General features: G+C 43.1%; 1 protein-coding gene across 10 annotated transcripts in view; it reads right to left on the bottom strand.

The window, feature by feature from the left end:
• Esr2 (estrogen receptor 2) overlaps positions 1–13,897 on the bottom strand; it is a 96,615-nt gene that overhangs the window by 66,149 nt on the left and 16,569 nt on the right. The gene's annotated exons all lie outside the window — the stretch shown is intronic.

Here is a 13,897-nt window from a genome sequence, read left to right as displayed (position 1 = left end):
TTCAACTCAGAGATCCACCTGCCTCTGCCTCCCACGTGCTGGGATTAAAGGTGTGTGCCACCACCATCCAGCTTTATTTTTTTATTTATTTTATTTTATTTTTATGCTTATTTATTTAGAGAGAGATTATGTAGGTCAAAGGTCTTCCAAGAGTTAGTTCTCCTTCCACTACGTGAGGTCTGGGCATCTAACTCAGGTCATTAGACTTGGCAATAAGTGTCATTATGGACTAAGCCATGTCACTAACCCCTAAAGGTTTACTTTTGCTGTTTGTGTGTGTTATGTACATGCGGGGGTCCATGGAGGCCAGAGAAAAACTGGGTCCCTTGGAACTAGCGTTACAGGTGGTTGTGATTAGCCTGAAATGGGTCTGGGAAACAAACTTGAACCCTCTGGAAAAGCAGCTTGCATTAACCAGAGCTGTTACTCCAGGCCCTTGTGTCTTAATTGCATTACATTAATAAACAAAGTAGCCTGCACTTCTCATGTGATGTCTGTGATGACCAGACTTTCAGTATCAGCGAGTAAGACTCCTAAGTGAGCAAACCATTAAAAAAAATTTTAAAAAAAGAAAAATGAGATTCTAAAGCTGATGTCATAATTCAGCAGGAAGGGCACCTGCCTGGCATACATGAAGCCTTGGGCTCGACCCCAGCATGGCATATAGCTGGGCACGGTGGCACATGCCTTTATCAGTATGTCAGAGATAAAGACAGGAAAATCCATTTAAGGTCACCCTCGGCTGCATACCGAGTTAGTGGCCAGCCTGGGCTAAGTAAGAGTGTCCCAGAAAGGAGAGAGAGAGAGAAAGAAATGTAATTACATCAATAGGAAAAGCACAATGACAGTATGGAGACATGCATGTATTTGTGGTCAAACCATAGCAAGGAAGGTAAAAGCTATGTGCATCTTGGCTCTGGAGAGGGCCAAGGAGTTAATACTGCAGGGCCCACTAGGAGGAGCCAGGAGGCTGGGGCATCGCTGCCTGAACTCCAGCTATGCAAGGGTTTCCTTTCCCATTCTTGAACCATTCACAGACTTCTACATAAATGTTAGCACGCGGCGAGAGGATGATTTAAAAACTAACTCCCAATGTGTAACGTGCGTATATAATTTAGCTTAAATAAATATGTGAAATACAACGTTTTATTTTTCTTAGGCTGCTTTTTCTTATATTACACTCAAACTATAGTTAATTTTCTTTATTGCAAAAGATAGCTTCTCTCAGCTGAAGCTGAGTTACGAGCACTGACTGCTCTTCCCGGGTTCAATTCCCAGCACTTACATGGAGGCCCATACCTTCTGCAATTCTAGTTCCGGGGAATCCAATGCCCTCTTCTGGTCTCCAAGGGGAATCAGGTACAGTCATACATGCAGGCAAAACACTCATGGACATACCAGAAAATACTTTTAAAAAAAAAACAAGTCCATATATATTACTTGGGAAGATGTGATTCCCAAGTAAAAGCCAACGGTGGCAGCAGCAGCATGTACCCATAACCCCATGGTGGGGAGGCAGGGCTGAGAGAGGGAGATACCTGAACAACGGCTGGCCAGTCTCATCAGTGAGCCCCAGTTCACTAAAGAAACTGTCTCAAAAATGAAAGTGGACAGCCATAGAAGACACACCCAGTGTTGACCTCTGGCTTCCACACATGTGCACATGCATCCCTCACAAACACACACACACACATATACACCCATATAGCATCTTTAATATGGTCCCATGTATATGTATATATATATATATATATATATATATATATATATACAGAGAGAAAGAAATGGGAACATAGATGAATGCACGTCTATGCAAAGATATATACGGATATATCCATAAGTCGATTCTCTAGCTCCATCCCGAGAGGACCTGGTGCAGGGATCTTCCAAGAGCAGTGAGGCAGGAGCACCTTTACCACTCCCATTTTCCAGTAAGGAGAATCAGGGTTCCATGAAACAACAGCGTATTTCAGAACTAGGGCAGGTTACATGCACAACGAGCCTGAAACATTTTGTGCTAGGAAACATGCCCAAAGAATTACAGGAACATATTGAAAAGACAGGAATCAGCTTAAGGACTCCTACTGGCCAGACCTGAGATAATGTGAGCCTCAAAAAAACTAATGATAGCAACCCAATGCAGAAAAGAAGAAGCCGTAAGTCATACTGATACAGATTAATTCATTGGCTTAATGAAGAATGCCATTATTTACTTAGGCTCAAAAGGTTTCCCAACAAAAACATTCATTACAAAGGGGGAATAAGGAGTAATTTTAGAGAATGGATGTCTAGCTGCCAGTACCTTAATCAAGTAGTCAAAATGAGGCCACTAGTAACAGGACAAATTGAAATCACGCACCACTTGAGAGGCGCTGATTAGCACAGCAGCGTTTCTGGCAATCCCTGCCTATCATGCAAACAGGGTCTAGGATGAAAGAGCAGACGAAGCCAGAACGAGGGACGTTATGCAAGACGGCAGCTTCAGTCTTCCAAAGTTTCATGATATGGAAACAACGCAAGCTCTGAAGGACAGAGACCAGAGACACGGCACCTAAACACACAGTCAGTGCCCGATCTTGTGCCTTGAACTTGGTAGGGCAGTAGAACACCTCCAAGTCTGAGCGTTAGGTGGCGGTAACATGCGTGTGTGTGTGTGTGTGTGTGTGTGTGTGTGTGTGTTAGCTGCCCAGCTGACACCCATTTGACAGTAGTATGACAGTGGCTATTCTGAGTGATGAAGCATGTTGACAACATTGCCCTACACAGTTCTGGGCGAAATGTTTTTTATTTCTTACATACATATTTTAAGTATGAGATTCATTAAAAACAAAGACAGATGGTAGCTCCCATCTGCAATCGCAGTGCTTAGGAGTAGAAGGACTTCATGGCTAGCCTGAGCTACAGGGCAGTAAGACTTTCTCCAAAAATATAAATAGCTAAAAGTTTCCATTGACTTTCTTGAAAAATGTAGCTTGCTGTCCACTCAACTGTTGTAGCTCAAGGTCTTCCTCACTCATTTGACTTTCTGATAGAATCTGTCCCTTGTTGCAGGATTCAGTCTCGTTCCTTGTTGTCTGTTGACTGCATGCTGTCCTCAGCTCCTATACACACATGCACTTCACTGCCCAGGACAAAGAGTAGGGTCTGCTTTCTTCCATGTCAAACAGAATGCATCTGTGATTCCAAACTTCTCTCTTTTCTATGTGATGGAGTCTTTTTAAAAAATATATTTATAAGCCAGGCATGGTGGTGCACACTTTGAATCCCAGCACTCCAGAGGCAGGTAAATCTCTGTGAGTTTGAAGCCACAAAGCCAATTTCATGGTCTAAAGAGTGAGTTCCAGGCCAAGTAAGGCTGCATAGTGAGATCCATACCAAAAAAATATATAAAATAAAGATGCAGAGAGATACAAGGTTTTATGTGTTTGTGTGAATACCTACATGTGTATATGTGCACAACATGTGTGCTGGTACCCATAGAGGCCAGAAGAGGGCATCAGACCTCCTGGAAATGGTTACAAACAGTTGTGAGCTGCCAGGTGGTTGCTAGGAATCAAACCCCTGACCTCTGGAAGAGCAGCCAGTGCTCTTATACATGAATTTAAAGGAGAACAAGGAGGCACGTGGGAGGGATTGGAGTAAAGGGAAGGTGGGAAATGATGCAACAATAACCTCAAAAAAAATTACATATACACACACACACATACATGAAGATATGTTTGCCTTAAAAAGGGATCAGAAGGTTCAATAATATGAACATGCTAAGTAAAAACAGCCTAGAAAATGTTATGCAAGAAAAGCAAAAGCCTCTTCAAATTGTACCAACTATCAATATGTTTAAAAATGGGGTTCAAAGCAGTTCTTTATTCATTAATGGTAATCATAGCATACAAAGAAGGAACAGAACTAGGCAGGGAAAGCTAGGCTGTATGCTGGGAGAAAGAGGGCAGAGTCAGAGAGAAGCCATGGAGCCACTGGAGATAGACCCTGGGAACTTTACCCGGTAAGCCACAACCATGCAGCAATATACAGATCAATAGAAATGGGTTAAATTAATGTAAGAGTTAGCCAATAAGAAGCTAGAGCTGATGGACCAAGCAGTGATTTAATTTTAAAAGGGGTGGGGGTCCAAGGGTAAATCTGGTTGGTTGGGTTGGTTTTGGGTCCTATACAATTACCAGAGCTGGGCAAGATGGCACATGCCTATAAATCTTGGCATTTGAGAGCTGGAAGTAGAAGGATCCAGAGTTCAAAGTCATCCTAAATTATGTATTTTATTTTTTTCAAGACAGGGTTTCTCTGTGTAATAGCCTTGGCTGTCCTGGAACTCACTCTGTAGGCTAGCCTTGAACTCACAGAGATTAGCCTGCCTCTGCCTCTGCCTCCTGAGTGCTGGGATTAAAAGTGTACCCCACCATTAATTGTGAGTTTCAAGTCAGCCTACACTACACAGTAAGTTTCAGGAGAGCTTGGGTTATCATAGCAAGAGTCAAAACAAAATGAATTTTTAAAAAGACATAAATAAATTGTTGCCTGATATGAAAACAAAGACAAAGATTCTTCTGGATCTGCAGGATCGCTGTGGGTTAAAGACCTTGATGTATAACCCTCACAAGCTACATCAATGCCTAGAGCTGGCCGCTAAGCTCCATAGCATGCTGTGGTATGCAAGTACCTGAACACATGCACACACACGAATACATGCACACATGTCTGTAAGCATGCACAATAAATATTTTTTAAAACAAAAAACAGCATTGATAAGATGGCTCAGTCAGTCCTAGATCCACATGGTAGGAGAAGAGACCCAATTCCTGCATGTTATCTGATTTCCACAAACTGGCCATGCTACACATGCACACACACACACACACACACACACACACACACACACACACACAAATAAGTAAACAAATTAACAGCACACACATAATAAGTAAACAAATTGACAACAACAAAAGCTTCCTTTAGGCAGAGGTTGACAAATCTCTATGAGTTTGAGACAGCCTGGCTACATACTGAGTTCAAGGACAGCCAGGACTAGCTATACAGTGAGACCCCCCCCCCAAAAAAAAGGAGAGAGAGAGAAGATAGAAAGATTTCTTCCAAGAGGTCTATCTCATAGGTAGAACAAATCTCCACTTTTCTTAATTTTTAAGAATGAAAAATCATTTAATAAAATTATTGTAAACTGCCACAAAAAGATACATGTACTGTGGTTTTTATCAGAAATCACATAAGCTGAGAAGCACCCAAATGAAGGGCTAAACAGACTGAAGTGTGTCTATGCATCAGGATACAATGCTTTCAACAGCACAGCTTTGCAAAACAACAGCTTACAGTAAGGGAAAGAAACAAACACGAAGGGCTATATACCTAAAAAAATAAAATTAAAATTAAAAAAGAGTCTCATGTAGCCCAGGCTTTGGTCTTGCTATGCAGTTGAGTATACCCTCAAACTTCTGATTTTTTTTCCTGCCTCCACCTCCCAAGAAAGGAGATTGAACCCGGGCTTCATGCGTGCTAGACAAACACTCTACTGGTGCGGGAGAATTATCTGTATTCTGTCAATCATATTTTAATAAAACGCTGATTGGCCAGGCAGGCAGTATAGGCAGGAAAGCCAGACAGGAAGTAGGGGTGGAGCAAAGAGACTGGGAGTATTCTGGAAGCAGAAGCTCTCTCTCAGCCACTCCTGCGCAGATCACTGAAGAAGCAACATGTAAGCTGCCCCTGCTGGAAAAGGTACTGAGCCATTATGGCTAACATAGATGAGAATAATGGGTTAATATAAGTTATAAGAGTTAACAAGAAGCCTGACCTAATGAGCCAATCAGTTTATAACCTTATGGAGTCCTGTGTGTGATTTTCTTTGTTGCTTGCCGGCTGTTGGGGTACTGGGCTGGACAGAAACCCCAACAAGCCGGCCCTCATGTTACATATGGCGCCCAGACGTGGATAACTGAATCCGCAGAAAGCCTGAGAAAGCTTGGAAAAGAATAGAGTAAAGCATGGCTTCTTGGTGGCAGCAATTTCTCAGGTCTACTTTGCTTGCTAGAGGCAAGCAAGCGCTCTCATCTGAGAGAGGCTTCCTGACTCAGCTTTAGCTGCAAAACCTTGCAGCTCTTTAAAGAGGTCCTGCCGCGAAGCACTTAAACGGTGTTGATGAAAAGCTGAACGCATGCTTTTCGGTTTTAAGCTGTAGCAGGAAAAAAGCTGTGCTGTTTTAAAATGTCGGCTTTCTGGGCTGTCCTGCCAAGGCAATCTCTGACTCTTTCAGGCAGGCAGTCCTACTGAGTGTGGTCTGTGAACGAAATGTTGCAGTTTGCTTGCTGGCAAGGACCTTGAAACGCCATAGAGTTGTGGCAGTGAACACAGCTCTGGCTGGTATCTCAGCCGTGAGGTTGGAAAGCTAAAAAATGAGCTGGATCTAGCCGTCAAAGCCACGGCTCTCCATATTGCTTAGTAAATTAATGGCTCATGTGGTCAGAAAAAGAAAAATATACAGTAAAGAGAGATTCAAAGAGGAAGAAAACCTCTAAATGGTTTACAGTGTGTATATGCAGGCTAAAAGTTAAAGTTCTTAAAGTTAAAAGGAAAGAAAGAGAGTAGTTGGGTGTGGTGGTACACACCTTTAATCCCAATGCCTGGGAGGCAGAGGCATATTGACCTCTGTGACTTCAAGGGGTAGAGGTAGATTGACCTCTGTGACCTCAAGGTGTGGTAGTACACGCCTTTAATCCCAATGCCTGGGAGGCAGAGACAGATCTCTGTGAGTTCAAGGTGTGGTAGCATACACCTTTAATCCCAGCTCTGGGGAGGCAGAGACAGAAGGATCTCTGTGAGTTCAAGGATAGCCTGGTCTACAGAGTTATTCCAGGACAAAGATATATACAGAGAACCTGTCTCAAAAGCCAAAAGTTAAAAGTAAAAATAAAAGAAATAGAGGTTAAAATAAAGCCACATAAAGATGGAAAATGCACAGAGAATCTTCATACTGTATGCTATTATGCTCTCTTTAAATTGTTTGATTGCTGAGGAAGGAGCAACAACTGCTAAAAGACTTTTGTTTATAAATGCTGCTGAACTAACCCAAGATAGGAATTTTGAAAATTCCTTGGCTTCAAAATTGAAGTCAAAAGGTATGCTACTTTGGAGAAGAGATTCTGCTTTTGTTTCCACAGAAAATGAGAGGCTCTGGATTTATTCAGAGCTAAGAAAAATCACCTTTGACCAAGGGAGGCCACCTGAAAAATCTTCGACAGGAATAGATGGCCCAGATGTCTGAGTTCTTCATCCAGAACAGGTTCAAGACTGCTGCCTGAGATGATCAAGACGCACAGGATACTCCAGTCAGGACTTGATTATATCAACTCTAAATTTTCTTTAGGTCCCCATAAGATCATCAGCGCCCCCAACCAGCAGGAAGTAGCCTGAAATACTACGCCCACATTCCCAACAAATGGATTATGGGCATTTTCCTTTGTTTAAAAAAAAAAAAAAGAGGGAAATGGTGCGGGAGAATTATCTGTATTCTGTCAATCATATTTTAATAAAACGCTGATTGGCCAGGCAGGCAGTATAGGCAGGAAAGCCAGACAGGAAGTAGGGGTGGAGCAAAGAGACTGGGAGTATTCTGGAAGCAGAAGCTCTCTCTCAGCCACTCCTGCGCAGATCACTGAAGAAGCAACATGTAAGCTGCCCCTGCTGGAAAAGGTACTGAGCCATTATGGCTAACATAGATGAGAATAATGGGTTAATATAAGTTATAAGAGTTAACAAGAAGCCTGACCTAATGAGCCAATCAGTTTATAACCTTATGGAGTCCTGTGTGTGATTTTCTTTGTTGCTTGCCGGCTGTTGGGGTACTGGGCTGGACAGAAACCCCAACAAGCCGGCCCTCATGTTACACTCTACCACCTGAGCTCCAGGCCCTGCCCAGCTGTATACTTTATGATTCTCTTACATGACCGGGTAGAGAAGACAAACCACAGCGACAGGAAACAGACCAGCTGTTCCACCAGCCTGGGATGCAGTGTGAAACTAGAGGGACTGTCAGCTGATAACATTCATGTCTTTATTATGGTGCCAGTTATGTAACATATTTTCAAAACTTAGAAACATGGATGATATAAATAGGGAAATTTTACAGTGTGTAAGTTTTATTTCAAGCTACAATTCCCTTGAAGTTTGGCTTGGAATTCTCTTCATAGATGATCCATCCATATCTGCAGCCCAGCTCCCATATTTCAAATCAATGAAAAAATGAAAGGTTTAAATCAACAAAAATATGAAAAAGATGTATTTTAGAGATCAATACATTTGTTTCTTTTTCAATATGCTGAAATACTTCTTTTTCAATTAAATAATACCATGTAAAAGTCAACCATTACAAATTAAGAACAAGTTTACATAATTTCCCAATGTCAAAAGACCTAAAATTTAAAAACTATATTTAAGACTATCGGTGTTGATAAGATTTGACCGTTTAACGATTAGATATTTCTGCATGTCAAACGTAAAGTCATCTTGGGAGAGCTAGAATCTGGAAGGGCTTAAAGCCAGCTACATAGTGAGTTCAAGGCCAAGTCGAACGGCTTTGCAAGGCCCTATCCTTAAAAATAAATCAGAGCTAATGGGATACTCTCAATGCTATCAAGAACTTTGTAAACAAAACAAAACTGTCGGGGGACCGGGGATGGGGCTCATTTCTTAGAGTCCCTGCCTCCCATCCAAGGCCCAGGGTTCCCTTCTCAGCACTGCACAAACCGGGACATAAGAGCACACTCTACACTGTGAGCACAGGACAGTGGTGACTGAAGGATCAGAAATTCAAGGTCATGCACTCAGCGTCAGCCTGGGCTACCAGAGACTCCACCTCAAAACAAACAGCAAAGCTCATCACATTCCACTAGCAGAAAAATCATTTTTGTGCCTTTCTGAGAAACAGTTAATAAAAACTATCAAGAATTTTAAATATTAAACCAGTTAAGATTGCTCGTATATGTAATCCAGGCACTTGTGAGGCAGAAGCAGGAGGTTCAGGAGTTTAAGGCTATCCACAAGTTTGAGGCTAGCCTGGACTACATGAGATGATGACCAAAAAGGATAAAAGAAGAGTGGGCAAGAAGGACTTTAAATACTGACATGACACTTTGACCTTACCTGTCTGTTCTAAGACTACATCCAAAGGAACCCATTTTCTCAATGTTTTATAAATGAATAGAAATCATAACATTATTTGAGACAATAAAAATAACCGATAATATCTTCAATAGCAAAGATAAAGCAATTAATCTATAAGGTTGAATGGTAACAGTTGTGAGAATGGCTTTTAGGACGTCAACAACAGAGAAACGCTTGCCAACCAAACGATGCGAACAAGAACACAGGGCTGGGGATAAGGCTCGGTCAGTCGGCGTAAGGACAAGCTTAAGATGGCTTAGTCACACAGCATGAGAGACCCAAGTTTGATCCCCAGCACCAGCGTAAAAGCCAGGAACATACCTAGAACACCAGCACTGGGGACAGGAGGGATCTCTGTAGCTCTCTGGGAGGCAACTGGCTCAGTAAGAAACCCTGACTCCAATAATAAGATGGAGAGCATGAGAAAGACACCCAACGTCAGCGTCTGACGTCCAGATGGGCATGTGTACACACTCACACATACGCACATGTACCCGAACACACACACACACAAATATGATGCTCTAGGCATACACAGTATGAGCCCAATCCTTTTTACAAACTCATCTGTCAAGAAGCTGCTACTGTCCAGCAGTGAGCAAGATCCATTGCTTTGTCTTCCTCTGGGGCACACAACCCAATCCACGGCTCCACTAATGTTTCTTGAAAGAATGCCAATAGGAAGTAGAATTAGAAGAAAAAGCTTTTTAAACTAAGGCAGACCGCCTGGTGGCGGTGGCACACACCTTTAATCCCAGCACTTGGGAGGCAGAGGCAGGTGGCTCTCTGTGAGTTTGAGGCCAGCCTGGTCTACAGAGCACATTCCAGGCTAGTCAAAACCCTGTCTCAAAAAACAAAAACAAACAAACAAAACCATACCTTAATTTAAACCAGAAGTGACAAGTAGCCTCCCTCCATGACCCCTTCTCTGTGCTTCATAGTCCAGGAGAGAAATGCAATATTTGGTGCCTGTCAGTTCATTATGTGACAAGTTCAGCGAGGCCACTACCGATGGGATGCCCAGTGCCACACAGCCACCAGGGCACTAAGACCTGGGCAAGCAGTTTACCAAACAAGTGGGCAAGGAAAGCTGAAAACTAAGAAAATGAAAGCGTGTGAAGGGTTAAAAAGCTACGCTGTGAGGTGGGGGCATAGCATAGCTGGTAGAGGACTTTCCATGAATACATGAAGCAGCCCTGGGTTCAGTCTTGTCTAAATAATGGGTTCAAGGTCAGCCTGGGCTATCTGGGACCTTGTCTCAAACATAAAAATAAAAGCTAAAGTTAAAAGCAATCAATCTTTGAAGTTACTGGTGTAACATCCTGGCCTATCTGAGACCATTTTAAGAAACTAAGCTGCAATTTTCAATTATTGCAAACTACTTATGTCAAAAATATAAAGAGTACAGAGAAAGGGTTGTCTGGGCCTTAAACAATTGTTTGGTTATGAATTTTCCTTTCTGCGTGTTTAGAATGCAGCATCCTGGCTGATGAGACAGAAAAGACTAATAAGAGGAAATTTTATTGTCAACAATTGGCAGCCAAATTCTCAAGGTCCACAGATATTCCAAGCTGCCATGTATTTCCTACACAGCAAAAGAGAAATTTTTTTTAAAGGATATAGCTGCTTGGACTAGGTCGAAAGTTCCTCAAGAAGTGATTCAGGAGCCTCAACAAGATACAGGACTCAAGGACCAAAAGGGTGACTCAGTCGGGAAAGATATGGCTTCAAAAGCTGAGTTCGAGTCCCCAGTACCTATGTGAAAAGTGAGGCAGGGTGCTGGGCTCTATAACCCCATCTGGGGAGGAAGACATAGGAAGATCCCTGGAGCTCAGTGGACAGATACTCTAATCAAAGTAGTGAGGTCTAACTTCAGTGATAGACCTTATCATCCATCAGATGGGGCAAGCAAGATGACTCAGCCTGTGAAAATTATTGCAATTTCACCTGGAGACGTGAGTTTGCCTCTGACCTGTACACTCGGACCATTACATTCACCCCTATCCCACACACATGCAGACATCACACACTCATAATAACGAATACCTTTAAAAGTTTTTTTATGTATGTGGGTGTTTTGCCTGCATGTATGACTGTCCACTACATGTGTACAGGGCCCATGGAGACCAGAAGAGGGCATCAGATCTTCTGGGACTGGTACTACAGATGGTTGAGAGCTACCATGTGGTGTTAGGAATTGAACCCAGGTTCTCTGGAAGAGCAGCCAGTGCTCTTAATCACTGAACCGTCTCTCCTGCCCCAGTGAATATTTTTGTTAGTTTGAGACTAGCTCGGGCTATGCGGAGTTCCAGGCTAGCCTGAACTACATTGTCAACCCAACTGAAAACAAGCAAGCAAACAAAAACCTTTCAAATCTGAATTTCAGAAATCTGAATTGCTTTGACTATATAGGGGGAATCAGATCTGGCTTTCTGATCTATTGCTGCAGTGACCACAAATAAAAATACTTAATGGATGTATTCCACCACTACCACTCTCCACAAACACGTCTACTGCCCCGGAAAGAAGACAGGGTGGTGGTAACACCAGGACAAGCAGGAGGGCCCTCCGTACACGATACACATCAGGGACACACCTCACGCCAGTCCCCAGCCTTCAGGCATTACTTGTGCTTCTCTGCTTCCGGTAAAATTCCCTATTAATTTAGAATTCCCAGATGACAAGATAGCTTGTCACTTTCACACTAATAACCCCCATGTTGGTACTAATTAGCTGAGAACTGGGCACTGCACTGTGGGTAGGAGAGAAACTCAAAAGGATCGCCTGAGAGGAAGCTGTAAGGGAGAGGACAGAGCGGACAGAACAGAAAGGAGACAAGAAGAAAGTGACTGGGGCTGGGAGAGGCCTGTGAGTCAAGTGCATAAGGACTCGGATACAGATTCCCCCAGCACCTAGGAGTTCCGTGCCTGCAATCCCAGCGTTGGGAGGCAGACACAGCCGGATTCCGAGAGCTTGTCCCCAACATACTCCAGGTTCAGTGAAAGACACTGCTCAAAAAACAAAGACAGAGCTGGGCAGACGGTTCAGTGGTTAAGGGCACTAGCTGCTCTTACAGAGGACTCAGGTTCAATTCCCAGAACCCATATGAGAGCTCACAACATTCTGGAATTCCATTTCCAAGGAATCTGATGACCTCCTTAGGCCTCCTGGATACCAGACACATAGAGACACAGACAAACATGCAGGCTAAACCTTCCTATTTATAAAGTAAAATAGTATTTTAAAAATATGGAGAAAATACCTCATGTCTATCTGTGGGCTCCATACATATGCATTTGAGCTCCTACGTACACATAACACTACACACACATGCAGCACACATGTACATGTGTTCTGCCACACACACACACATACATGTGCGTCCTTCCACACTCATGCACATATATACATGCACTCCTTCATGCATATGCACCCTTCCACTCATACACATACGTATACATGCACTCCTCCATGCACATGCATCCTTCCACACACAAGCATATATGTATACATGCATTCCTCCAGGCACATGCACCCTTTCACACACATGCACATGCACCCTTCCACACACATACATATACATGCACTCCTCCATGCACATGCATCCTTCCACACACAGAAAAAATAAGTATCTGTTGTCCTCTTTTTTAATGGTTGCTGCCTTTTAAGCTACGGCTGTCCTAGTCAGCAGCTGCAACTTGGCCGCTACCAGCAGAGGTTCGGCAGCAAGGGTCACAGCCTTGAGGAAATTCTGTTCCCTCAGGCGCCAACTCTTTCAAAGCAACTAAGAGAAATCTAAATCTCTGTCCTGCTAAAGAACTCAAGATTCAAAGACTGAGGTAGAATCCTGCTTCCCAGAGAGACTGAATAGCAACCAGCTCACCTCCTCATCTCCCAAGAAGTCCTCCTGCGGCTCCTCGCCCCTCCTTATCAACCCTTCTCCACCTGGCTCCTCCCTACCACTTCCTGTCAGCTAGTTGCTGGCGCAGCCTCCTGACCGCAGGTGAATTTTATTTAATCAAACACATCTGTGCATCATTAAACAAAAGTTTCAGAGCAGAAACAAAAGTAACACACCTTAAAATAATATTCTATAACAAACATCTTTAAAACTAAATGACTCCAGTAAATCAGGGCTGGAAGGAGGGGTGACTAATGAGAGAGAAATAGCAAAGACTGAGCAGTCTTGAAGCCAGGTGTGCACAGCTACAAGGGTATTAAAAATGTCAGTAAACAAACAAGCAAACAAAAAACTCGCAGGCTTTCTGTGTAAAGGCACTTACTGCCAAGCGTTGTGACCTAAGTTTGAGTCCCAAGACTCATATATTGGCAGGTCAGACGTTACTCCGGCACATTGGCCTTATCTGCATATGCATGCCCTCCCCCAACACACACACACAATAAAAAGATGTTTTAGCAGAAACGCCTCATGAACAAGTCTGCACCGAGTAAACAGCTGCCAGCAAGGACTCCCGTGAAGGTCATGGAGATACTCTAGTGCCAGACTAAAACCTAGGGGATTGCAAAGGCTGCGCTGCAAGTCTAAGGACGGCACAGTTCTCAAAGTCTGCTACGGTTAATTCCTGACCATTCCCATAAATTATATTTATTCTCTTTCCTTCAGGAGCCAGCCTACCATCATGCCATAAGCATGCCTTATATTAAACTTAAGAAAATACAAAGACAGACAGACAGACAGACTTCCATGCTC

This window comes from Myodes glareolus, chromosome 11 (assembly GCF_982192425.1).
Source record: "Myodes glareolus chromosome 11, mMyoGla1.1, whole genome shotgun sequence".
NCBI classification, from domain to species: Eukaryota; Metazoa; Chordata; class Mammalia; order Rodentia; family Cricetidae; genus Myodes; species Myodes glareolus.
Note: the sequence above shows the minus strand (reverse complement) of the source record. Positions and strands in the feature narration are given on the sequence as shown.